At 36.6% G+C, this 26959-nt stretch overlaps 1 pseudogene; it reads left to right on the top strand.

The window, feature by feature from the left end:
- The first annotated feature begins 6974 nt into the window (after positions 1–6974).
- On the top strand, positions 6975–7071 carry LOC122125067 (annotated as a pseudogene).
- The last annotated feature ends 19888 nt before the right edge of the window (positions 7072–26959 follow it).

Raw genomic sequence — 26959 nt, forward strand, 5'->3', positions numbered from 1 at the left:
GTTGACTTCTCAATCTGTAACACCCCATTGGAAACTGCATCTATTGCAGAATTACATAACATGCGAACAGGTACTGTTTTGAATCTCTGAGGAATGTTGAGAATTTAAAAATGAGTAGTTATAAGTCATGAGAATTTTGAAGAACACATATATTCTGTCCTCTTAAAAACTTACTTACTTTTAAAAGTTATGGGTTTCCATAGCACTAAACTGTTTTCTGTTTTAGAATGAGAAAATACTAAATTTATTCTTTTTTGAAAAATTTGGCAAGTATATTGTGAAAATATTGTCTAGTTGGATAGCATGCAAGTTGCTGACCCTCTGATAAAAAGGGGTAATTAATTCAAATTAGATGCCAAATAGTATTGATTTTTAAAATATTACTACATAAAGAATATTATTTACTGTGCCAATACAGTGAAATTATATTTTACGCAACTTATTTTTTGAATTTTATTATCAAAGTGATATACAGTGGGATTACAGTAATTGTAAGGTATAAATCATAACTTTTCAAACTTGTTAACCCTCTGTCATTTTTCTCACAGTTTACCTTCATCCCTTCACCCTTCAAAAGTTGTAATGTACATTTCCAACATATTGTCTTGCGAGTATTGCTACTGCATTGGTTTGCCTTTTGTCCTTTGTCTCACCATTATGCTTTTCCCCTTCCTTTCGCTAATTAAGGTAAATGTATATACAATACAAAATTATATACAGCAGGGATAAACCATAGGGGGAAAACCCAAAGAAAACAGAAATCACATAGTTCATCAAAAACAACAACCACAAATGAAAAAATCTGGTTCTATATCTTGGAATTCATTTTGCTTAGCATCAGCGAATATGGATATATATACACATAACAAAGCCACTGGAAAATAATAACTGCATGGATACTATATCATGAAAACAGCATGTTAACTTTTTCATGGTAAAGGTGGAATTAAGATCCGTGAATTCGCGGTTCTGATAAAGGATTTTCAAGAGTTTTAAAGTTATGACAGGTAAATTTTAATTGTTCAAAATTTTAACAGCTTAGCCTATTAAGAAAATTTAAAATTGCCTGGAAGAATAGGCTTTCATGCAAAGAAATCCAAGGAGACTTAGTAGAGAGGGAGCAATGAGGATGAAGATGGCTCTTTTTCACACTAAAAAAACAAACCTGAGAAACCTTGTTGTAAATCCTGTAGGTTCCCTTGGAATTGTCCTTACCCAGGAACTATATTCTCACGGTTTGAACCAAGGTTGTATTGGAATTTAAATTCAAAGTTCTTAAAAAAAAAAAAAGGCATCAAAATTTGTGAATTTAACTTTAATTACCAAACAGTAATTCTCTGAAAATGATAATTTGAGTCAAACTATTTAGGGAGAAAGTGCCCTTCACAATGAAAGAAGGTGTTGGGATTACACATTTTTGTTTTTAACACTTTCCACAATGTCTTTGGATGTGAAGCAGTGGAACACAGAAAAAAATCTGATTTCTAAGTGGCTCATAAAAAATAATATCCTTATTAATATGAGATAGTGAAGACTTCTCTTATTACATATGCCAAAAAGTTCAGAAAAGAGTTGAGAAAATGGAAAAGTTAATTTAAAAAGTTTTCTTAGAAGACTTAGCTAAGCGTATTTTCTTCAGCAGTGAAAGGAGGCCAAAACTTTTTGATATAAATTGTGTTATTATCTTTACTCCCTAAAGTGAGTTTACAGAGCCCATTTAGCTCATTACAATGCAGAACTGATTGAATGAAGACATGAAAAAAATTCCACATCCAAATGAGGCAATTAAAGAGTTTTAAAAGAGAAATAATGAAGATGTAGCTGTGTGGAGCCCGTATAGTCCTTCAGGTTCACTAGACATGAAGCCAAGAAGCTGTGATTAATTGGAACTCCGGCAAGAGCTAAGAGGAGGACATAGAAGTAGGACATAAAAGCATTGTCCTTTTGTAACAGACAGTGTCTTCCAAGGTATGGGTGATTAAACTCTATTCTCCTCCATACATCTTGGTGAATAAATGCAAGACCAAGAAAAAAATAATCTATTGAAATAATTTTGCATAGAATAACTTCACTGTTCCTGATATGGTATCTAAGGAGAATCTTAAGAGAGAAGATAAAAGTGCAGTGTCTTTTTTGTTTTCTATAAGCATCTTGTTAGCAAAATATATCTTTGAGGTTAGACAATTCTGATTGAACCAACAAGTGATGGAGTACTTATTTTTGTGGGAACTTTAGACACAAGAAGTCTTTCAAGGTAAAAGAAAAAAAATATAGCCAAATATTTGTGATCACAGCTTCTTGGACTGTTTTCTGGAGACAAAGTTTTACATTAAATTTCTCCTCATTAACGTAGATGTTGTTTCATGGCAACCAAATGCAAGAGGGAAGTTTAATGGACTCACTTGGCCAATTAAACAGCATGAAAGAAGAAAATGGCAAATAATATTTAGTGAATTACTTTGCCAGAAGAAAGAAGGAAAAATATAATTCAAAATCAATTGACTTAAAAGAATGAAGAAAGAGTAGTGAAGAGAGATTACAGAAAATAGTATTGTTTTCTCTCCAGTGGAGTAATGGGTTCTTGATCTTGTTTCTTCCATTCTATCCTCACAAGCTACCAAATGTGTCTCAGGACTGGATGATCCATTTCAGACAGAAAACTCGTAGAAGAAAGATACTATTTGCAGCAGATGTAGGTGATTTATAACCTTAGACAATCTATTTAATTCTGTTCAAAATTATCCCCTATCTCAAACTTCCCTCTTTGAACAGCTTTGTTTGCTTTTCCCAAGATTGTCCTTCATTAATTGATCAAAATTTTGAGAGGTCATATTCATACTCTCTGGAGATTGCTAATGGTTGTGATTTTTGAGTGTTTTTTTGTTTCTTGTGTTTTTAAACTGAATTTTAAAAAGTTGTGCAATTGTTTCACAATTAAATATATACATCGAATTGTCCAATGCTCCTAGATCGGAGTCACTCCTTCCATCATTCTCAACCAACCCTGTCTCCAAGATTTATTTTCAATTTACCACTTCCTTTATCATGTGTGTACATTGAGTATTCTAGCTGTACTTGCCCCTTGTTCATTTTTCATTCATTCTATGTCTTTACTATAATTCCTCTCTGGTTTCAACTTCCTGATAGTCATTCTGTTAAACTTTCTATTAATACTTTGAAAGGTTTATATACATTCCATGGACTTTCAATCATGCATATTCTTGAACTGATGTCAGCTGTTATTTCCATAATTGATTGATCTGCAGCAACAATTTGCAAGACTGGAGACGTGAAGCACCTAAACATGATTTCATTCTCATCCATTTCGAAGATTAATCTTTAGTCAAAAAGAAAGTTAAAAATGGCTTAGAATGTATTCCTAACTACAAATTTTTATAAATGGCTTTGTACAATGGTGTGATTCTTTAGTTTTACGTGGAATAATATTTTCTACTACCTATAAGTTTTGGAAAAAGAAGAAAATTACAATTTATTCCGAGAGGAATATGATAGAAATAGAAGACAGATATTATGTTTGTCATATCTCTGATGAGTACACCTATTCAAGACTTAATGTTATATTTCTCACTATGTTAGACAAAGGGAAAACATAAAATAACATATGATAAGACAACTATTTGTGACTTTTTAAAATGTACCTTATTAAATGATGAAATTTATTAGCTAACGTTTGGGTTTGAAATTTAGGAGGCTGATCTATTTAACACATTTCTGGAAGGCCCTTACTGAAAAACACAAATTGTGGGTGGTACTATTTCTACACTTTAATGAATGGTTGAACGTGTTTGGCATTAGTGCTGTGTAAATAATTCAACTCTATTGTAACTTGCTCCCTACACTTGAAAAACTTGTAATGTCACTAAGCATCATCAACTTGTCAAATGTTATTTTGGCGAATGTGATTTTAAAAAGTTTATTTGAAAAGGAATACACTTTCAGGAGAGTCAATGTAGATTATCATTGGTTTGAGAGTGACATTTTTATACCACAGAACCATGTTGTACTGAAGTCCCAGTGTTTTGAAGCACTCCTTAGTGCTTCAAATGTTTTTCTGAATTACATTTGACCTCTAAGTCAAGTTTTCCGGGCTTTGGTAGACCAATTATGGATCTATCCTTCAAGGAAAATTTTTTTGACCCACTTATGTTGGAATAAAATCTTTCATTAATCATAGGGGAGGGGTATTAAATATAAGCTTAAGACACTTTGTGAACTTGTTCACTCATATGGGCTGCTCATCTATAAGTTGAATGTTTGAATTACAGTACTTTCTCTCAAATTTTGTTATCTCATCCTTCATTTTAATTTGCCTTGCATTTCACAATTGCTTACTGCTAATTCCTGCATCTCAAAGAATTGGGGCCCTGAAATATAGGAAATGAGAAATTGAGATGGTCCTTCAATTACTTTGTGTTGACATGTTGCATGGGCCTTGGTGAGAAGTCTTGCCCCTGTGTTATTTGATGATGCAGGTAACTGGAACCTGGGAACCTAGGACCCATGGGTACTGCAGAAGAATAATGTGTTTTAGACATCTTAGCAAAATTTGGGTATAATCGGTAGGAATGCTTCAGAAATATGGAGAAAAACATTTTGGGACAAGCGAGTTAAAGCAATAAACAGAGCAGCAGAGTAAAATCCATTATAGATTAGAGGAAAACATTGTTTTTTTTCCATGTGGATTCAGAAGACCAAGAACAGAATGTATCACAAGTTTATACTAAAGATATTGCATTGATACTTTTTATATTCTAATATATATTTTAAACTTAATTATTTTTATTCCAATTCTATTTATTGGAATAAATTGCCGCGGACCGGCTCTGTCGGGACGACGGAGGACACCTAGTGGAGGAACTGGAATAGGTGGGGAGATGGCAAACAGACAACTCACACACAAGAGGAGTGGATGCTGAGTGCCATTTAATGCAGAGGATAACAAACTTTTATAGCAAAAAGTCTCCATAAGAAAGGGCAGAAGGTTACACAATCTTGCTTCATGGCTTCATTTTTGGGTGGTCACCAGCTGGTCACCTGATAGGCACTTGTTTCCGGCTTATCTCTAAGAAATACAATGGGTTTCAATGTTTGTCACCAATTAACCATTACCTATGTTTATAGAGGCCTTAACTGTCCCATAAGATCTTTCCTGTTTCTTCTTTAATAGTAAGCGCCATGGAGGCCTAGATCTAGCAAGTCTCTTAGTAAATAAAAGAGATTAGCAGGAAATACTTTCTCCTAAATAGTTATCCCAGCAATTGCTGGGATACATTCTTTCTGTTCTTGCCGAGCCTACAGCTTCTTGTAAATCTCTTACAAACAATTCCTTCTGCTGAAGTGATGTCGTGAAACCCCCAATACTTTTGTATGTACTTATGACTTGTCTACTAGCCACCATAAGAGGGGTTTCAGGGTAGCACTTAACTCTGGTGAGTTAGTCATATTTTTAAGACACTCATCAGATATTGGAGTCGTCAACACTCTTAAGAAAGAGCTTTAAATAAAGGAATGTTGAGCATGAGTAAGTACAAAGAGCAGTAGAAACAGTAAAAGTTTAATAGGCACTCTTATACAGTGAAGAAAAGAAAAGCAGAAACACATCTTTCCCAGGGGTTTTCCAGCCTTTCCAGGAGTAGGCCTCTTTGAAGCCCTATTCTCCGAGGTAGACTTCAGTGAAGTCCCAATACTCAGAGATAGGTTTCTGTAAAGCCCCATTCTCTGAGGTAGACTTTGGTGAAGTCCCAATACTCAGAGATAGGTCTCTGTAAAGCCACATTCTCTGAGGTAGACTTCAGTGAAATCCCAATACTCAGAGATAGGTCTCTTTGAAGCCTCATTCTCAGGTCTGAAAGCTGGTTTCCCATGCTAAGCAGACTCCACTGGAGTAGGTGTGGCAATAAATAAATATCAATTTATTTGTGAAATTATCAACTAATTCTAGTAAGTTTCACTGTGTGAAATATAAAATCAGCCCATATAAATATAAAATATATAACTATATATACTATAATTAAAAGGCACACGTTTTGCATTGTTCTGTTGTAGTTATTGTATCAAAGGCAAATCAGTTTTAAAGTATTAATCCATTATCTCTACCTCAGTGTTTGATAGAGTTAGACCTAAGGCTTTACCATTTGTAGATTTACAGCATGGAGGCAATAGGAAACTCTGTGATTAAAGCATTATCAATTTAATGCCTAATAACGAGGAGAAACATATGGACTTCTCCTGCAACTATGAAAATATTTGGTGATAAAAAGGCAGTAGTATAAGTTCCTGCCTGGTTGGATGGTAGACAGGCCAGGACATTAAGTAATCATGCATACCAAAAATTTTTTCACCTTCTTTGCTTCAGCTACTTTTGAAATGGAAGGTATATGAACAATTATATTTTGATAAAATACCTTCTAGTCTGAACAGTTCTGTTTGAACTGTTCATCTCTCTATGATCTCTTGTAAACAAGATTAGTTTTGTTCCAGTAAGACAATCTATGCTGTCAGGGTAAGATATTCTGGTTGGTCTGTTCCCACATGGAAGAAGGATAAAGGCTCAGGTAGACATTTGTGCCAGTAACACCTCATTTGGGAAAATGTCAACTGAAGAAGTTTAGCTCTTAAGCAATGCTTACTTTGAATCCATTAGGTCCACAGAGCTAACACAGTTGGATAAATAAGTACTTGAAAAAGCCATCACCTTTGGGCCTATCAATAAATAATTGAGTGTACGATCAAATTCCAAATCAAAAGACTTAAGATAGTCATTGACAAAAAATTTGCAAATGTGAGCAATAGATTGATCAATATAATTTTTTCCACTATTCACAGAATTTTAAGGAAATAAGATCGATAGCATTGTTAGGAACAATAAGGTTTACTTGTTACTAGTAGGCACCCATAGATATAAGCCTGAATAAAGATTGCATCATTAACTACTTAAATTTAGAGGATACTACATGCTTCAGCAGCACGTATACTGAAATTAAAATGCAGAGATTACCATGGCACTTGCACAAGGATAATATGAAAATTTGAGTAATATTCCATATTTTTCATTCTTCAGATGCAAGAAATGAAAAACAGTTATTAAAAAGTTGATTACAAAATTACAAGTATAACAGTACACGTAATTCACATAATTAAATTTAGTTTGACAACAGTGTATTAAATCTTCACCACAGAAAGGCATCTACATAGCATCTACAAAACTTTTCAAATTAGACAACATTGTCATTTTATCCCAAAGAAAAATAATATTAAGACCTAGAAAAAAAAAGGAATCAAACTGTTTCTATATGGAATGCAATCAGAAAGGACACATTAAAGAACCTATATATTATTAAATAATGTAGAATACGAAGTATATCTAAGAGAAAATAAAATAAATTATGAACATTATGCAAACATAGAATATAGAATATTTTAAAATATACTTTTTCAGACAAGCGCCAGAAATATTTTAGCTTCTGTACTACTCATTTCAACAGGTAAGTTAAAATTATTTCTGATTAAAAATCACAAACTCTGAAGAAATCATTATACATGTATACAAAAACTATTGAATACATTTTGACATCCAATGCAGGCAATTCACTTGGAAGAATTCCGCAGAATCCATGAATTTTTACAGTAAAATATTGGTGTTGCCGGGCACTGGTCTCTCATGCCTATAATCCTAGCTACACAGGAGGCTGAGATCTGAGGATCATGGTTCAAATCCAGCCTGGGAAGGAAAGTCTGTGGTACTCTTCAATAAACCACTAGAAAACTGGAAGTGGAGCTGTGGCTCAATTGGTAGAGCTCTCACCTTGAGCTGAAGAGCACAGGGATAGCTCCCAGGCCCAGAGTTCAAGCCCTATGACCGACCAAAAAAAAAAAAAAAGATATTGCTCTTATTTGGATTGTGAAAATATTTTGTAGGGACACAAAAGATGGACTTGCATTTTTGAAATTTAAGAAACATAAGCCGACCATTAAGACTTAGGTGAACAATTTGTACAGCCTTCCACAACTTCATAGAGGTAGTGATACATATTTATACTTTTGGCAATATCAAATGCAGTTTCTTCTATGTTGTACTTCAGGCCTGGTTTTATATAATGGTTCAACAAAAGGAGATCCAGCATATCTTTGCTATCTCAATTCTCAGCAGCAAGATGTAAGGGGGTCTTCAGTTTGGGCATTGGTTTCTGTATCATGATGAAGTAAGAAAGAAGCCACTCTGATATTATTCCACATATATGCACTGTGCAGGGGTGTCCAGTCATCTACAGTTATTGCATGTGCCGCTTGAGACACCAACTCACTGACAATGTCTAAGTGTCCACTGTAGGCTTCTCGATGAGGAGGGGTATACTCATAGGCATCCCTACTATTCACATGAATGGCCTTTTGGGAAAGAAATCTCTGTACTGTAGTAAGCCTAGTATTTTTGGCAGCCCAATGAAGAAATTTGCTTGGATCCTTCTCCACTTTTTTTCTTGCAATTGATATCTTTCCTTACTTTTTTATCTTGTTCCTCATATTCTTAAGAATTGCCTAACCAGAGACTTTGAGTGCCAGTGGGAATGAGGTGTCCATGTATTTCCCTAATAGTTCACATTGGTTGAACTCGTCAGAAATATCCAGTGAATTTTCTTCATCTGTTGATTCACCATTTCTCTTTTTCCAATTTTACTATTCGAAATTATTCTAACTGGAGAGTAGGGAATTGATGGAGAGCAGAGGAAAGATGTTATTCCGTATTCAAATGTACACACTGAAAATGAGGACAAGTGATGTCTTCATGTGCAGCTTATTCTAGGAATGAGAAAATAGGAAATAATGCCTTCTATATAAATGATTTGGGAAATGGCAGAGCAAAAAGTGAAATGCAGCAACCAAAAATATAAAAGCAAAATAAATTAAGATAATTATGGAGCAATCATATTATCTATGAGAACCAAGAAAGGGAGAGACAAAGAGAGAGACAGATGTGTAATGACCTAGCTTGTCACAAAATCCATTCCTCTGATCAATTAATAGAGCAAACAAAGTATTATTTTTTTAAAAAGATGGGAGTTCAGGAAGATGGCGGAGCAGAAGCTGGAAGCTAAACAAGCTCTCGCATAGAAAGCAGTTTTAGAGTTACAGTGAACAGTCCTAAACCAGAGAATCACACCAAGTGTGCCTTCACGGACACAGAATTAGACCAGAGAGAGAAAACACAGCCAAGGACACAGCTCTGAGCACTTGCCAGCAGCCGCTGCGGTGGCGGCAGCGGTGGTGGCAGCGACTACAGCCGCCATACTGAATCACAGAGAGTCCGGGACAAAGGAACCAGACACGTCAGGCAAGCAGATTCCACTCAACACCAGCAAGAACCGACAAGGAGAAGAAAAATTCATCTTGCAGGTCAGAGACCAGGGACGACCCAGGAACCAAGATTTGGCGTGAGTAGAAGCCTAACATCCTCACTCCTTTTCAGGGAACAGAGTAGGGAAGGCCACCCCTCCCTCCCCTTCGGTACCGGAAATCACCATCTTGGATACCAACAAAGCTTGGCTGAGCTGCTAGCTCCAACTCAGGCCTTGGAATAAATCTAGAGTGATCTAGCAGGTCACAAGAGCCTAAACTGACCTGCCAGGCTGAGCTCCACCCAGGGAAAAGTCACCCACCTCGGGCGTGAGCCCCAGGAGTGGCTTTCTTCATTGGGTAATCAGAGCCAGAGGCTGCCCCTCCCTTTAGCAGCCTTGACGATCAATTGAAATTCAGTAAACAGAAACCCTGAGAGTGGCTCCAGGCTGGGCTCTGTGAGTTTCTCACAAACCAGCCCCCAGCAAAAGCTACTGTTTGCAGAAAGGCCTCAACTCTACTCAGAACCTAGCCTCATCACAGCATCTCCAAACTCGAGGAAAAAGCCATCTCCCGCTTTTGTGATACTCAAAGCAGATCTCCCTCCCATTGAACTAAACTGGGAGGAGGATCGCAAAACATTGGGGAAAGCAGAGCATTTTTCTGCCTATTCAAAGAAACTGACTTAAATAACCAACCAAGCCACAGGAACACAAGCAGACCAGAGACTCCAACAAGAGTCTGGTTACAGACACAAGGGAGATACAGGATTTTTCCCACCCCTCCCCAAAAAATAAAGAATTTTTTTGTACCTTTTAAAAAAAATTTTTTTTCTAAAATTTTTTTTAATCTTTAATTTTTACCTTTTTTGAAAAAAAATTTTTTCCAGTAATTTTTTTTTCTCTTAGAATTTTATTGTAGGGGTATAAGTTTGTGTGTTTTTCTTTCTTTTTGTTTTTGTTTTTGTTATTTTTTGTTTAGTTTTGTTTTTTGTTTACTTCTACTGAAATTCTGATCTTTTTTCTTTCTTTCTTATCCTTTTTTTTCCTGTTCTTCTCTTTCGTTCTTTTTTATGTGACTTATTTGCTGTTCTGCATATCCTCAAATAACCCCGCAGTGGATTATGAGACCTTATTCCCCATTGTGTGCACACTTAATAGACAAATTTATTACTCAATTCAAAACCTCTTAGACTTAAATTCCTTAATAGCAGTACTACCTCTTTATACCTATATAATATTTTAAGTATTTTTATTTTTAAGTTTTTCACATCTCCTTTATATCCCTCCCCTTCTCTCATTATATTCATGTTCTTCTCTGGATAGATTGTTTTTCAATCTGAAAAATAGTTTTAATTTTTACCTTTCTATTTTTTTCTGGTCTCTTTTTGTTGCCTTTCCCTTTCTTCTTTTCTCTCTCTCTACTTTCATCCTATCCAACCTATTTCCTGCTTTGAGATTAGGACATAGTTAACACTCCCTGTTCCTTCCCACATCACTCTATTCCTATATTTTACCCACATCTCTTCCTAAACCTAATAATTTGTGGTTTACCAAATTCTTCTAAGGGGTTCGTAGCACATTAATATACAGTTGTTTGACCTTGAATAGATGTATCTGATGAACTAAATTATATCTGTAGACTATTGACTGTGCAAATACAGACTTTGGTTGATGCTTGCCTTAAGGTAGTGTTCTAGCACAGAACTGGTGTTAATTTCATCACAAATGGGCACAGTAAGCCAGAAAAAACACAAGAAAAATGGCAAGTCGGGTATCTCAACTCCTACTCATGATAATCGGGACAGAACAGATAATGAATAATCCAGAGGAGAGTTCCTAAATAGCTCTACAAACACTGCTGGCAAACATGATAAATGAAAAGATTGAAAACATACAAAGGACACTTTATGAGCATGATAGGGAGAGAGATGAGGCAATCCAAAAGTTTATACAGGAATATCATGAGCGTGAGGAAGCTACTCAAAAACTGGTACAGGATTTGCGTGAGCAGCTTGAGAATACACAAAGAGAAAGGCAGGAATGGCATGAGCAGGCTGAGAACACTCAAAGAGAACTACAGGAATGGCATGAACATGAGGAAGCTAAGCAAAGAGTAATACAGGAATTGAGAGAGCTGGAAGAGAATACACAAAGATCACTAAAGGCATTCATGGAATCCATTAACAAAGAGTTGAAGGAAGTCAGGGAGACCACAAAGGGAATGCTGAATGGAACCCAACAGAAGGAATGGGAGTCCAAGGAAACCATAACCAATCAACTAAGTGATTTGAGAATAAACACTGAACACCAAATTAAGGAAGTAAAAAATTTCATACAAGATGTAAAACAAAGCAACAAAGAATTTGAAGCCATCAAAGCTGACCAACTAGAAGGAACAGAAATAAAAAAAACAAAATAGAAAGTATCGACAGCAGGTTAGACCATAAAGAAGATCGAAACTTGGGGACTGAAGACAGCCTGGGCATTATAGAAAAAGAACATACAACCAACCAAGACAAGTCCAAGAAATATGAGAGATCTATCCAACACTTGGAAGACACCATCAGAAGGCCTAATCTAAGGATAATGGGTGTAGAGGAGGACATAGAAACAGAAGTTAATGGTATAGGAAACTTGTTTAGCAGGATTCTAGCAGAGAACAACTCAAACATGCAAAAAGATAGGCCTATTCAAGTACAAGAAGCTTTTAGAACTCCAAATAGAACAGACCAGAATAGGACATCCAACCATCACATTATAATCCACACAGGATCAATTCAGAACAAGGAAAAGATCCTTAAAGCTGTCAAGGAGAAAAGATTAATCACCTATGAAGGGAAATCAATCAGAATGATCTCAGATTTCTCAGCAGAGACAATCAAAGCAAGAAGAGCCTGGAATGATGTATGCCATGCACTACAAACAACTATCAACCAAGAATACTGTACCCAGCTAAACTCTCCTTCATAACTGAAGGCCAAATAAAAACCTTCCATAACAAAGAAAAGTTGAAACAATATATCTCCACCAAACCAGCCCTACAAAAGATTCTTAAAGACGTCCTACACATAGAAAACCAACAAGACCAAAATAAAGGCCAAGAAACTGCACCTAAACTGAGAATCCAAGAACCATAGGAAGAACCCAGTTTTTGCCATCCCCAAGAAGGTGGATAACATGGCAGGAACTCCCCAATACCTCTCAGTCTATCTCTTAACATTAACGGTCTTCACTCTAAAATTAAGTGATCTTGACTGTTTTGTTGGATTAAAAAACAAGATCCTTCTTTCTGCTGCCTTCAGGAGTCACATCTTGCCCCTAAAAACAAACACATTTTCAATGTTAAAGGCTGGAACAAAATTTTCCAAGCAAACGGCCCCCATAAACAGGCGGGAGTGGCAATCCTTCTAGCACATAAAATAGACTTCAAATTAAAATTCGTGAGAAGAGCTAAAGAAGGTCGCTACATACTAATTAAGGGATCTCTCCTTCAGGAGGATATTACAATTCTACATATCTATTCGCAAAAAAACGGAGCACCCAAATTTATCCATGAAACACTACTTTCCCTCAAATCCCACGTATCCAAAGACATTTATTGTTGGGGATTTTAACACACCACTCTCCCCACTAGATAGATCAACTCGTCAAATCTCAACAGAGAAACCGCATATCTAAACAACTGCATAGATCAACTATATTTAACAGACATCTACCGAATATTTCACCCAACAGCATCAGAATACACGTTTTTATCAGCAGCACAAGGAACATTTTCCAAAATATACCACATTTTAGGCCACAAAGGAAACTTGTATAAATTCAGAAACATTGAAGTTATACCTTGCATTTTCTCTGACCACAAGGGAATAAAATTAGAACTCAACCCCAAAAGCCACCAACAAAGACCGGAGACACATGGAGGCTGAACAACACACTGCTGAATCTCGAGTGGGTCAAGGAAGAGATTAGAAAGGAAATTCCAATGTTCATGCTATTCAACAAAAATGAGCATGTAAATTACCAGCTCCTCTGGGACACAGCCAAGGCAGTACTCAGAGGCAAGTTTATAGCTCTCAGTACCTACATCAACAAATTGGAGAGATCTGAAACCAACAATTTAATGAGACATCTGAACCTCTTTGAAAATGAGGAGCAAGATAAACCCCAATCCAGTAGACTGAAAGAAATAATTAAAATTATATCACAATTAAATGAATTAGAATCCAAAAAATTATAGAAAGAATGAAGAAAATGAAGAGTTGGTTCTTTGAAAAAGTTAACAAAATGGACAGATCCTTAGCAAATCTTATCAGAAAAAGAAGAGAACACACCCAAATAAATAAACTCAGAGATGATAATGGAAACAACACCACGGAATCAGCCAAGATTCAGAACATTTTTAAGGGAATAATTCTCAAAACTTTAGGCTAATAAGTTTGAGAACTTGGCAGAAATGGACCTATTCCTAGCAAATATTGACATGCCAAAACTAAACCAAGATGAGTTACACCAGTTTAACAGGCCCATACCAAGCATTGAAATAGAAACAGCAATAAGAGACCTCCCAGCTAAGAAAAGTCCAGGACCAGATGTTTTTACAGCGGAATTCTACAAGGCCTTTAAAGCAGAGCTCACACCAATACTCATCCAACTCTTCAATGAAATTGAAAGAGAAAGTTCACTACCGAACACATTCTATGAAGCCATCATAATCCTTATCCCAAAACCAGGCAGGGACTCATCAAAGAAAGAGAACTATAGAACCATTTCTTTGATGAACATTGATGCAAACTTCTCAACAAAATTTTGGCCAATCGACTTCAACAATTCATCCAAAAAATCTTACACCATGATCAAACAGGATTCATTTCAGGGATGCAAAGCTAGTTCAATATATGGAAATCAATTAATAGTATTCATCACATCAACAGGAGCAAGGATAAGAACCACATGGTTATCTCAATAGATGCAGAAAAAGCATTCGACAAGATCCAACACCCCTTTATGATGAAGGTTTTGGAAAAATTAGGAATCCATGGAACATTCCTCAATACAATAAAGGGTGTATATGACAAACCTACAGCCAGCATTATACTTAATGGTGAAAACCTAAAGCCATTTCCTCTTAATTCAGGAACAAGACAAGGATGTCCACTCTCCCAGCTTCTCTTCAACATAGTATTAGATTGCCTAGCTACAGCAATAAGACAAGATGCAGACATAAAGGGGATCCAAACAGGGAAAGAAGAAATAAAACTATGCCTCTTCGCAGATGACATGATCTTGTATTTAAAGAATCCCACAGACTTCACTCCCAAATTACTCAAGCTGATTCAAAACTTTGGCAAAGTGGCAGGGTATAAAATTAACCTTCAAAAATCAATGGCTTTTCTGTATGCCAACAATGAGAATAGTGGGGATGAATTTAGGAAAGCAACTCCATTTTTAATAGCCCCACAAAAAATAAAATACGTAGGAATTAACTAAACCAAAGAAGTGAAGGACTTCTATGATGAAAACTTTAAAAACTTGAAAAAGGAAATCAACACAGAACTTAGAAAATGGGAAAAACTCCCATGCTCCTGGATTGGAAAGATCAATATCTGGAAAATGGCAATACTTCCCAAGGCTATCTACTAATTCAATGCGATACCTATCAAAATTCCAACCTCATTCTTCAAGGAAATAGAACAGGCAATTCAAAAATTCATATGGAAAAAGAAAAGACTCCGAATAGCAAAAACCCTACTCAACGGAATGATCCCTGCTGGAGGAATATCAATACCAAATTTCTAACTCTTCTAGAAAGCCATAGTAATCAAAACAGTTTGGTACTGGCACAAGAACAGACCTCAGGACCAATGGAATAGAATTGAAAACCCAAAAATGATCCTACAGACCTATAGCCATCTAATCTTTGATAAGGGTGCTAAAAAAATAGAATGGGAGAAAGACAGCCTCTTCAGTAAATGGTGCTGGCAAAATTGTTTAACTACTTGTACAAAACAAGAGCTAGATCCTTATATATCACCCTGCACAAGAATCAACTCCAAATGGATCAAAGACCTCGGAGTCAAAGCAGACACCCTGAAAACATTACAGGATGGGATAGGAGAAACTGTAGCTCTCCTTGGCTCAGGCCAAAATTTTCTTAATAGACACCCGGAAACACAACAAATCAAAGAAAGGTTGAACAAATGGGATTGCATGAAGTTGCAGAGCTTCTACATGGCAAAGGACATAGCTAGCAAGATCAATAGAAAGCCCACAGATTGGGAGAAGATCTTCACTAGCCATACAATGGACAATGGTCTCATATATAAAATATACTTGGAATACAAAAAAATTAAATCTCCCAACAACAAATCCTCAAAGAAACAACTGCCCAATAAATAAGTTGTCTAATGACTTAAAGAGAAACTTCTCTGAAGAAGAAATAAGGATGGCCAATAGAAACATGAAGAAATGCTCAACCTCCCTAGCCATAAAAGAAATGCAAATCAAAACATTGAAATGCCACCTCACCCCATTTAGAATGGCATAAATCAAGAACTCTAATAACAATAGATGCTGGAGCAGATGTGGACAGAAGGGAACCTTACTTCATTTTTGGTGGGAGTGTAAACTTGTTCAACCACTTTGGAAATTAGTATGGAGGTCCCTCAAAAGACTCGACATAGAGCTCTCCTATCACCCAGTAGTCCCACTTTTGGGCATTTACACAAATGTTTACAAACAAGACCATACTAAAGCTACCAGCACAACTATGTTTATTGCAGCATTATTTACTATAGCTAAGGTCTGGAACCAACTCAGATGCCCCTCAGTAGATGAATGGATCAAGAAAATGTGGTATACATACACAATGGAATTCTATGCCTCCATCAGAAAGAATGACATCGCCCCATTTGTTAAGAAACGGAAAGACTTGGAAAAATTATATTAAGTGCAGTAAGCCAAGCCCAAAGAAACATAGGTCCCATGATTTCCCTTATTTGCAATATCTAGTATATGTATGAGTTAAGCCGAAAAGGTCAGATAAGCTGATGTTAGGAAAATGAACCCTAAGGTATCTATTTTAAATGTTCTTTTTTCTTCATGCATTTGTTTCTAACGCAATTTTAAGATTATTTTTTGTTGCTTCGTATGCCTCTTCCCCACAGTATAACCCCTGCTTTCACTGTATTTGATGTCGCTATAATTTGTGGAGGGGCAGGGGAAAAACAAGTCGTTTATATAAGTATACAGGTTGTCCTGTTGCAACAATAAGAAGTACAAGTTGTCATGTGGAAACGAACTTTACAATTTGGGAGGGGGGAGGATTGGGTGGGGGAAGAGAGGATGGGAATGGATGGGAAGGGTAAACAAAGGAGGATGCTACAATGCTTGATAAGAAATGTACTCACTATCTTGCCCATGTAATTGTAACACACTATTCAGAGAAGAACATGAATATAATGAGAGAAGGGGAGGGATATAAAGGAGATGTGAAAAACTTAAATATAAAAATACTTAAAATATTATATAGGTATAAAGAGGTAGTACTGCTATTGAGGAATTTAATTCTAAGAGGTTGTGAATTGAGTAATAAATTGTGGATTAAGTGTGTACACAATGGGGGATAAGGTCTAATAATGGACTACGCGTTTATCTGAAGATGTGCAGAACAGCAATTAAGTCACATAAAGAAGAACGAAAGAGAAGAATAGATGAAAAGGATAAGAAAGAAAGAAAAGAGTTCAGAAGTTCAGTAGAGCTACACAAAAAACAAAACAAAATAACAAAACAAAAAAAAGAAAGAAAAACGCACACACACTTATACCCCTAAAATAAAATTCTAAGAGGAAAAGAAAGATTACTAGAAAACAATTTTTTTTCAAAAAAGGTAAAAATTAAAGATTAAAAAACAATTTTAGAAAAAAAATTTTTTTATAAATGTTACAACAAAAAAAAATTTCTTTGATTTTTTTTGGGGAGGGGTGGGAAAAATCCTGGGTCTTCCTTGTGTCCATAACCAGCCTCTAGTTGGAGTCTCTGGTCTGCTTGTGTTCCTGTGGCTTGGTTGGTTACTTAAGTCAGTTTCTTTGAACAGGCAGAAAAATGCTCTGCTTTCCCCAATGTTTTGCGATCCTCCTCCCAGGTTAGTTCAATGGGAGGGAGATCTGCTTTGAGTATCACAAAAGCGGGAGATGGCTTTTTCCTCGAGTTTGGAGATGCTGTGATGAGGCTAGGTTCTGAGTAGAGTTGAGGCCTTTCTGCAAACAGTAGCTTTTGCTGGGGGCTGGTTTGTGAGAAACTCACAGAGCCCAGCCTGGAGCCACTCTCAGGGTTTCTGTTTACTGAATTTCAATTGATCGTCGATTCTGCTAAAGGGAGGGGCAGCCTCTAGCTCTGATTACCAGGTGGAGAAAGCCACACCTGGGGCTGGCGCCAGAGGTGGATGACTTTTCCCTGGGTGGAGCTCAGCCTGGCAGGTCAGTTTAGGCTCTTGTGACCTGCTAGATGACTCTTGATTTATTCCAAAGCCTGAGTTGGAGCTAGCAGCTCCGCCGAGCTTTGTCGGTATCCAAGATGGTGATCTCTGGTACGGAGGTGGGGGAGCGGTGGCCTTCCCTCCTCTGTTCCCTGAGAAAGAGTGAGGACTTTAGGCTTCTACTCACGCCGAGTCTTTGTTCTTGGGTCATCTCTGGTCTGCGAACTGCAGGATGAATTGGTCTTCTCCTTGTTGGTTCTTGCTGGTGTTGAGTGGACTCTGCTTGTCTGCCCTGTCTGGCTACTTCTTCCCGGACTCTCTGTGATTCAGGTATGGTGGCGGCAATTGCCGCCGCCACCACTGCCACAGCCGTGGAGGATGCTGACAAGTGCTTAGGGCTGTCTCCTTGCCTGTATTTTCTCTCTCTGGCCTAATTGTCTGTCCGTGAAGGCACATGTGGTGTGATTCTCTGGCTTAGGACTGTTCACTGTAACTCTGAAACTGCTTTCTATGCGAGAGCTTGTTGTGTCTCCAGCTTTTCCTCTGCTATCTTCCTGCAACTCTGCATATTTGCTTTTTTATGAATCATTTTATGAAAACCCAGTTTTTATGAAAGTAAATGGAATAGAATAAAAGAATGTAAGTGAATTGGGTAAGCTAATTATTAGTATAACTTTGTTTTCTATTAAAAGTCCATTGAATGTATATGATGCAGTTAAATTATTTCCTTTGTGTCTAACTTCAGTTAGTATTAGAATCTTTATAGTTATGAGTGAACGTTTAGTATAAATAAAGATCTTTTTAAATGATTAGAATTAACCTCGTGTTTTGTGTCCTACTCCCAAGAAAATGAGTTATTTTTAAGTGTTAATAGTTTATCATTATCATTATCAAAGGGAATCTTTATTATCCTAGGGAATTAAAAAATGCAGTATTATTGATGTCTTTTTAAACCAATTGTATTCACAAGTTGGAGAGTCTTAATTCATACTTAGGTCTTGGTGTCTGTGATTTTTAACCTCTCGTTCCTAACATTAATGATAGGTCAGACTGGATTTTTGGGTATATGAATGATGAAATATTTATCTGGGGTCAAAGGTGATTTTTATATCAGTCTTTCTTTAATAACATTTTAAAGTAGTACATTTCTCTCAAAATGTTGGGCATAAAAAGCAATCAAAATACTTCTAATGGTAAAAAATTTAGGTGAGCTACAATGTGAATCGATTGCTCCAAAAGACCTGCAGTCTGTTTCCATCAGGAATTGGGCGGGTCATTCTTTCAGTAAGACTGTGTTATCCAGAGATGGGGTCCCCAGGCAGTTCAGTGTTGAGTGAAGAGATAAAATATGATTTCTACTATTTTGAGCTAGAAATCAAGAATGTTATAGTTTTGCAGTTCCTTTCACAAGTGAGGTATAAATTTATTATGAATTGGGAGTTTTCATATTTCAGTTACTTATTTTCTCTTATTTGTTGTTGTTGGTCATGGGGCTTGACCTCTGGGCTTGGGTGCTGTCCCTGTGCTCTTCCACTGAAGGCGAGCGCTCTACTACTTGGACCACAGGGCCACTTCCAGTTTACTAGTGGTTTATTAGAGATAAGAGTGTCACAGTCTGTCCTGCCCGAGCTGGCTTTGAACCACAATCCTCAGATCTCAGCCTCCTGAGTAGCTAGCATTATAGGCGTGAGCCACCGGTGTCCGGCTTAGTTACCTATTTTCTAACAAAGACAAAGTGAAATATTATTAGAGTGTGCACAATAATTTTAGGAAATTTTCTTAGAATTAGTAGACTGAGTGCTGGTATTTAGTTATAAAATATAATGAGGTTATTTGATATGGTGGGAATGGACTTCAGGCTAACACTTACCATGTGCGCAATGTTGTACTAGTAATTCCAACTCTGAAGACTTAAATATCATCATCTTAGAATTAAAAATAGAAGTAGTTCCACTTTATGGGATTATTGTGAGGATTAAATTAGATACCAAAGGTAAAGTACTTGGAAAAACAATCAGAGTTTGATACTTTCTACCTGTTATTTTATCATGTGATATATTCTAATATTTTATTGTGATTTATATATTGTGTCTATTTAGGTTATGCAAATTGATGTATTGATATTCATTGTGTTGTTCACTTTTCTGTCATTACGAGGATAATACCTGCAAAGAAAATTTCTCAGAAGGAAATTATCATATTGACTCATGGTTTAAGATCAAATGTCTCCATTGTTTTTAATTATATTTGTATTAAATAGTTGTATGAAGGGTTTTCCATTCAAGGAATCAGTTTATAAGTATGATGGATCTTTACATAACTTTCTCATATCCTTCTAAACCTCACCCCAATTTCATTTTTTCTAGTTTCATACTATTTGCATTGAATATTATGGCTTCACTCTCTACTTCCTTAATTCTCTTTATTCCTTCCCTTTGATTTCTACTCACAATTTCCAAGTGATAGTTTCCTGGTATTCATTTTGTTGGATTAAAAGTTCAATTTTATAAGAAATTACACCTTTTAAATACTCCTTTGCAAATAGCATGCTTTGATTAATACTGTTGTTTAACTTGCATAAAATTCTGGCTTCCAAATACGCGTCCTTTGTGTGTCTGGCTCTGATGTCGTTTACTTAACATAATTTTAGATCTATTCATTTCTTTGCAAATGCTGTAACGGTCTTTATAATGGATGGGTGCAATCCAATTGTGTATATGTGCAAAACTTTCTCCAACCATCCCTACGCTAAAGGGCATCTGGGCTGTTTCCATAAGTTCTCTACGGTGAATAGTACAGTAGAGAACATGATTGTGAGAGTGATTTTACTGTAACCTTTTGGAAGAATTCACCACTATTTTTCTGGGAGCAATCCTCTAGCCAATTTTCCAGAATAAGTACATCCCTTCCTTCATCTCCATCACAACGTTTTTCAAGTCCTCAAAAACACACTACCCCCTACAGATGTCAACCAACTAAACCCACACTGTGCCTATATTCTTTCTTGTTGTTGTTGTTGTTTTTTCTGTCCGGTCTAAGGGCCTGAATTCTGGGCCTGGGTGCTGTCTCTCAGCTTTTCTGCTCAAGGCTAGCAGTCTACCACTGGAGCCACCGTGCCACTTCCGGCTTTCTTCTTTTTGCTTATGTGGTGCTGAGGAATCAAACCCAGGGCCTCATGCATGCAAGGCAAGAGCTCTACCACTGAGCAACATTCCCAGCCCCAATGAGCCTATATTCTTTTAATATATTTTTTCATAATTTTACACATAATTTAGTGACAATCTTCTATGTACTTTCCTAATGTAAGAATGAGGGATAAGACAATAGAGTAAAAGTAAAGATATGGAATTTAATTAGCTATTATATTTAAAATAATCTTCAGCTCTCATAGCCTTACTTACTATTTTAATCTTTATTTGATTACTTCACCTACCCCCTAAATTATAACATGTGATTTATATACAAAGGCAAAAAAGTGTGGTTTGACTTTGACACTCATGTGTGAGGATGCACAATATGGACAAATAAAGGGATTGGAATTAATAGCCATTATCCGTTTTGTTAAATGGTTTTCTCAAACTGATTCTCACAATTCATATTTCACTCAACAACAAGAAATGTGACTATTCCCTTTGCTTTGCTCCTCATTAAACTTGTTTCCATGTTATTTTGTAATGAAGGATGATTTCATAAACCTACTGTAGATACAAAAATACATTAAAATATTTCTATATGTATGCATTGATATAAATATACACACATATATTATAAAGTTATAATGATAAATTATAACTTCTGTAACTGTACAATTTACTAAATTATTAAAAACCTAGATGGCTCAGGCATGGAATCCTGGTTACTCAGGAGGCTTGAGATCTCAGGATCATGGTTTGAAGCCACCCTGGGCAGGAAAGTCCATGATCCTCTTATCTCCAAACAACCAACAGAAAATCAGAATTGGAACTCTGGCTCAAATAGTAGAGTGATAGCCTTGAGAGAAAAGACTCAGAGATATCACCCAGGCTCTTAGTTCAAGAGCTAAAATCTACCCCAAAAAAGGATTTAATTTACACCTTTGTAAGAAGAGTATTTCGTTCACCCAAATGCTCATCCATGCTCATTTGCAAGGTAACTGTTGTGTCTGGAGTACCACATAATATTATCACTTAAGTTCAAAGCATTGCAAAATGGGTAAACTCTATCTCTCTCATGGATTTTTCTCCACTCAAATATTCAAATCTTGCAATTATTCCCATTATTTAAAGTCATAGCTATTTTTCTTTAATACCATAATATTAGAATTTGAATTGAATGTCTTGTTTCTCCTAATTGGATGTTCTTACCACTTTGGCATGCCCCCAGCCCTAAATTATCCTGATTAACTTTCAGATAGAATTTCGCTTCCTATTTCTGAATGATCGTGGGCTCAGTCTACTTCATGTTATTCTTCCTGGAATTTAGAATAACAGGTGTCTGGCATTGTGTACAGATCTTTCTTTCCAGTCTGAGCTTTAACCACTATCCTCACAACAGTAGACTCCCATGTAGTCAGGATTTTCATAAGCTTATCATAGCTATTTTTAAAAAACTTTTGCATTTCCTGCAGGTTCTTAAGTACTGAGTTAATTTGTGTTTTCTTGGGTTGGTTTGTTTCTTTTGAATGTATGTGTTGAATTGTTCCTCATTTTTCCTTTTGTTTCTTTCACTCAAGTTCTTACCTATATTGCTGAGAAACCAAATCTTCTTTCTCAAGATAGTCAAGGTAAACAATATTTATTCCAAAACAATTCCAGTAATATTTAAACACCTTCAGGAATTTCGAAAAGATGGCGGAGGAGAACCTGGTGGTTAAACAAGCTCTCGCATAGAAAGCAGTTCTAGTGTTTCAGTGAACAGTCCTAGGCACACCAAGTGTGCCATCACAGTACAGAGAGTTTGGCCAGAGAGGGAAAATCCAGGTAAGGAGACAGATCTGAGCATTTTCCAGCAGCCATTGCTGAGGTGGCTGTGGCAGGTGTGGTGGCGTCCATAGCCACGATACCTACAACCCAGAGAGTCTGGGACAAATGTGCCAGATGCAGCGGGTGAGCAGATTTTACTCAACACCAACAAGAACTGACAAGTAGCAGATATCTTCATCCTGCAGATAGTAGACAATAGGCTACCCAAGGACCAACACTCCAGCGTGAGTACAAAACTGACATCCTCACTGCTTCTCAAAGGGAGCAGAGGAGGGAAGGACACCCCTCCCCCCAACACCAGAGATATTCATCTTTGATACAGACAAAAGCCTGGCTAAGTAGCTAGCTCCAACTCAGTCCTTTGATGAAAACAAAAGAGTCATTTAGCGAGTCACAAGTACCTACACTGACCTGCCATTCTCCACTCCACAACCAGGCTGAGAAGCTACACTCCCGAAGGAGTGGCTTTCTTCACTGGGTAAACAGAGCCAGAGGCTGCCCCTCCCTACAGCAGCCCTGACAATCAATTGAAACTCATTAAACATAAGCCCTGAGAATGGCTCCAGGCTGGGCTCTGTGAATGTCTCAGAAGCTAGCCCCTCAGGGAAAAGCTACTGTTTGCTGAAAAGCCTCAACTTTACCCAGAACCCAGCCTTTTCACAGCAACTCCAAACTAGAGGAAACAGCCATCTCCCTCTTTTGTGATACTCAAAACAGATCTCCCTCCCTCTGAACTAGCGTGGGAGGACGATCACAAACTTCTGCTTAAACCAACAGAATTTTTTCTGCCTGCTCAGACAAACTGACTTAAAAAAAACAATCAAGCCAAGAAAATGAAACACCACAAGCAAACCAGAGACTCCACCAAGAGACTGGTTACTGACAAAAGGGAGATACAGGATCTTCCCATCAACCCCCCCAAAAACAAAATCAAAGACTTTTTTTTCTATCTTTTTAAAATTTTTAATTTTAATTATAAAAAATTGTTTTTATTAATCTTTTTTTCTTCCTCATAACTTTTATTTTAGGTGTATATGTGTGTGTGTGTGCTTTTTAAAAAAATCTCTACTGACCTTTGGGTCTTTTTTGTTCTTTCTTTCTCATTCGTTTTACTTTTTCATCTTTTGTCTTTTTGCATGAATTATTTGTTGTTCTGCTCATCCTCATATATACCTGTCATTGATTATAAGACCTTATCCCACATTGTGTACATACTTAATCCAAAAATGTATTACACACTTCAAAACCTTTTAGGATTAAATTCCTTAATAGCAGTATTATCTATTTATACCTATACAATATTTGAAGTATTTTTTAAATTTATTTTTTATTGTGAAAATACTGCACAGAGGTTTACAATTACATGGGCAAGATAATGAGTACATTTCTTATCAAGCATTGTAGCCTCCTCCTTTGTTTCCACTTCCCATCCCTTCCAAGCCTTCCCCCCAAATCCTCCCCCCCCAAAAAGTTCTAAAGTTCGATTTTGACATGACAACTTGTACTTCTCATTGTTGCAACGGGTCCACTTGTATCCTTATTTAAACGACTTGTTTTTCCCCTTCCCCTCCACAAATTATTATTTTTTAGTTTTTCAGGTCTCCTTTTTATCCCTCCCCTCCTCTCATCCTATCCCCATTCATCTCTCAATATTACCTCTTTAAATTTTCATTACTTTTAAGGGTTTCACTTTTTAAATTTAAATATTTGTCTTTACATTTTTTTCTTGTCTCTTTTTAAAATTTTTACTTCTCTCTCTCCTTTCATTCTTTCCAATCCATTTCTTTCTGTGAGATTAGGACTTGTTTAATTTCACTCTTCTTTTACCTTTCCACATCCCTCTAACCCTATTTTTCCCCACCTTTCTCCCTAAACATAATAATTTCTGGTTTGTCAAATTCTTCTTTGCTATTCTTAGCCCAATAATACATAATTGTTTAATGTTGAATAGACTGTATCTCTTGAACTAGATTGTATCTGCAGACTTTTGACTATGCAATTACAGGACTTTGGTTGATACTTGCCTTAAAAGTGTGTTCTAGCACAAAACTGGCTTTACTTTCATCCCAAATGGGCAGAACAAGCAAGAAAAACACAAGGAAAATGGCAAGTTCAGGTATCTCAATTCCCACTCAAGATAATCAGGTGACAGAACAGATAATGAATAATCCAGAGGAGAGTTACCAAAAAGCTCTACACACACTACTGTAAACATGGTGAATGAAATGTTGAAACCCTACAAAGGACTCAGTGTGAGTGTGAAAGGGAGAGAGAGGAGGCAAACCAAAGGTCAAAACAGGAAGCTCATGAGCTTGAGGAATCTACTCAAAGAGTGATAGTGGAATTGTGTGAGCAGGTTGAGAACACTCAAAGAGAAATAAAGGAATTGCGTGAGCAGGCTGAGATCAGTCAAAGAGAACTACAGAAGTTGCATGAACGTGAGAAATCTAATCAAAGAGTAATAGAAGAATTGCAAGAGTGGGATGAGCATAGACAAACATCAATAGAGGCATTCATGGAATCCATAAACAGACACCTGAAAGGATTCAGGGAGACCACAAAGGAAATGCTGAATGGAGCCCAACAGAAGGAATGGGAGTACAAGGAAACAATAACCAATCAACCAAGTGATTTGAGAATAAACACTGAACACCAAATTAAGGAGGTAAAGAATTTCATACAAGATCTAAAACAAAGCTCCAACAAAGAATTTGAAGCCATAAAAGCTGACCAATCCGAAGCAAAGAAATGAAAAATAAAGTAGAAAGTCTTGACAGTAGGTTAGACCATGCAGAAGATTGAATCTCTGGGATTGAAGACAGCCTAGGTATTATAGAGAAAGAACATACAACTATCCAAGACAAATTCAAGAAATATATTAGATTTATTCAACACTTGGAAGACACCATCAGAAGGTCTTATGTGAGGGAAATGGGTGTAGAGGAGCACATAGAGATAGAAGTTAATGGTCTAGAATATTTGTTTAACAGGATCCCACCAGAGAACTTCCCAACATGCAAAAAGATAGGCATATTCAGATACAAGAAGCTTTTAGAACTCCAAATAGACCAGACAAGAACATCTCATCGTCACATTATAATCCACACAGGATCAATTTAGACCAAGGAAAAGATCCTTAAAGCTGTCAAGGAGAAAAGATCAGTCACCTATAAAGAAAAACCAATTAGAATCACCTCAGATTTCTCAACAAAGACAATTAAAGCAAGAAGAGCCTTGTATGATGTATGCCATGCCCTAAAGACAAACATCTATCAACCAAGAAGAGATAAAGAAGGTTACTACATACTAATTAAAGGATCTCTCCTTCAGGAGGATATTAAAATTCTAAATATTTGCCAAACAATAGTGCACCCAAATTTATCCAAGAAATACTACTTTAAATCTCACATAGATCCAAAGCCATTAATTGGTGGGGACTTTAACACAACACAATCTCCACTAAATAGATCAACTCGGCAGAGAAACTGCCGATATAAACAAGTGCATACATCAACTGATTTAGCAGACATCTAGCGATTATTCATACAGCAGCAACAAGTACACTTTTTACTCAGCAGCACATGGAACATTTTCCAAAATATACATTTTAGGTCACAAATGAAACTTGTCAAAATTCAGAAACATTGAATTCACATCTTGCATTCTCTCAGACCAAAAGGGAATAAAATTAGAACTCAACACAAAAAGCTACCAAAGAAAGCCCAGTAACACATAGAGGCTGAAAAACACACTGTTGAAACACCAGTGTGTCATGGAAGAGCTTAGAAACGAAGTTCAAATGTTCATGATACTCAACAAAAATTACCACGGAGATTATCTGCTCCTCTGGGACACAGCAAAGGCACGATTCAGAGGCAAGTTTAAAGCACTCAATTCCTACGTCAACAAATTGGAGAGATCTGAAACAACAATTTAATGAGATCTGACACTCCTTGAAAAAGAGCATCAAGATAAACCCCCATCCAGCTGATGGAAAGAAATAATTAAAATTAAATCAGAATTAAATGAATTAGAATAAAAAAAAACCCCATAGGAAAAATCAACAAAATGACAAGGTTCTTCGAAAAAATTAACAAAATTGACAGTCCCTTAAAAAATCTTATCAGAAAAAGAAGAGAACACACCCAAATAAATAAACTGAGAGAAGA

The sequence above is a fragment of the Dipodomys spectabilis genome, unplaced genomic scaffold (assembly GCF_019054845.1).
Source record: "Dipodomys spectabilis isolate Male_0828 unplaced genomic scaffold, ASM1905484v1 ptg000259l, whole genome shotgun sequence".
In the NCBI taxonomy this organism is placed as follows: domain Eukaryota; kingdom Metazoa; phylum Chordata; class Mammalia; order Rodentia; family Heteromyidae; genus Dipodomys; species Dipodomys spectabilis.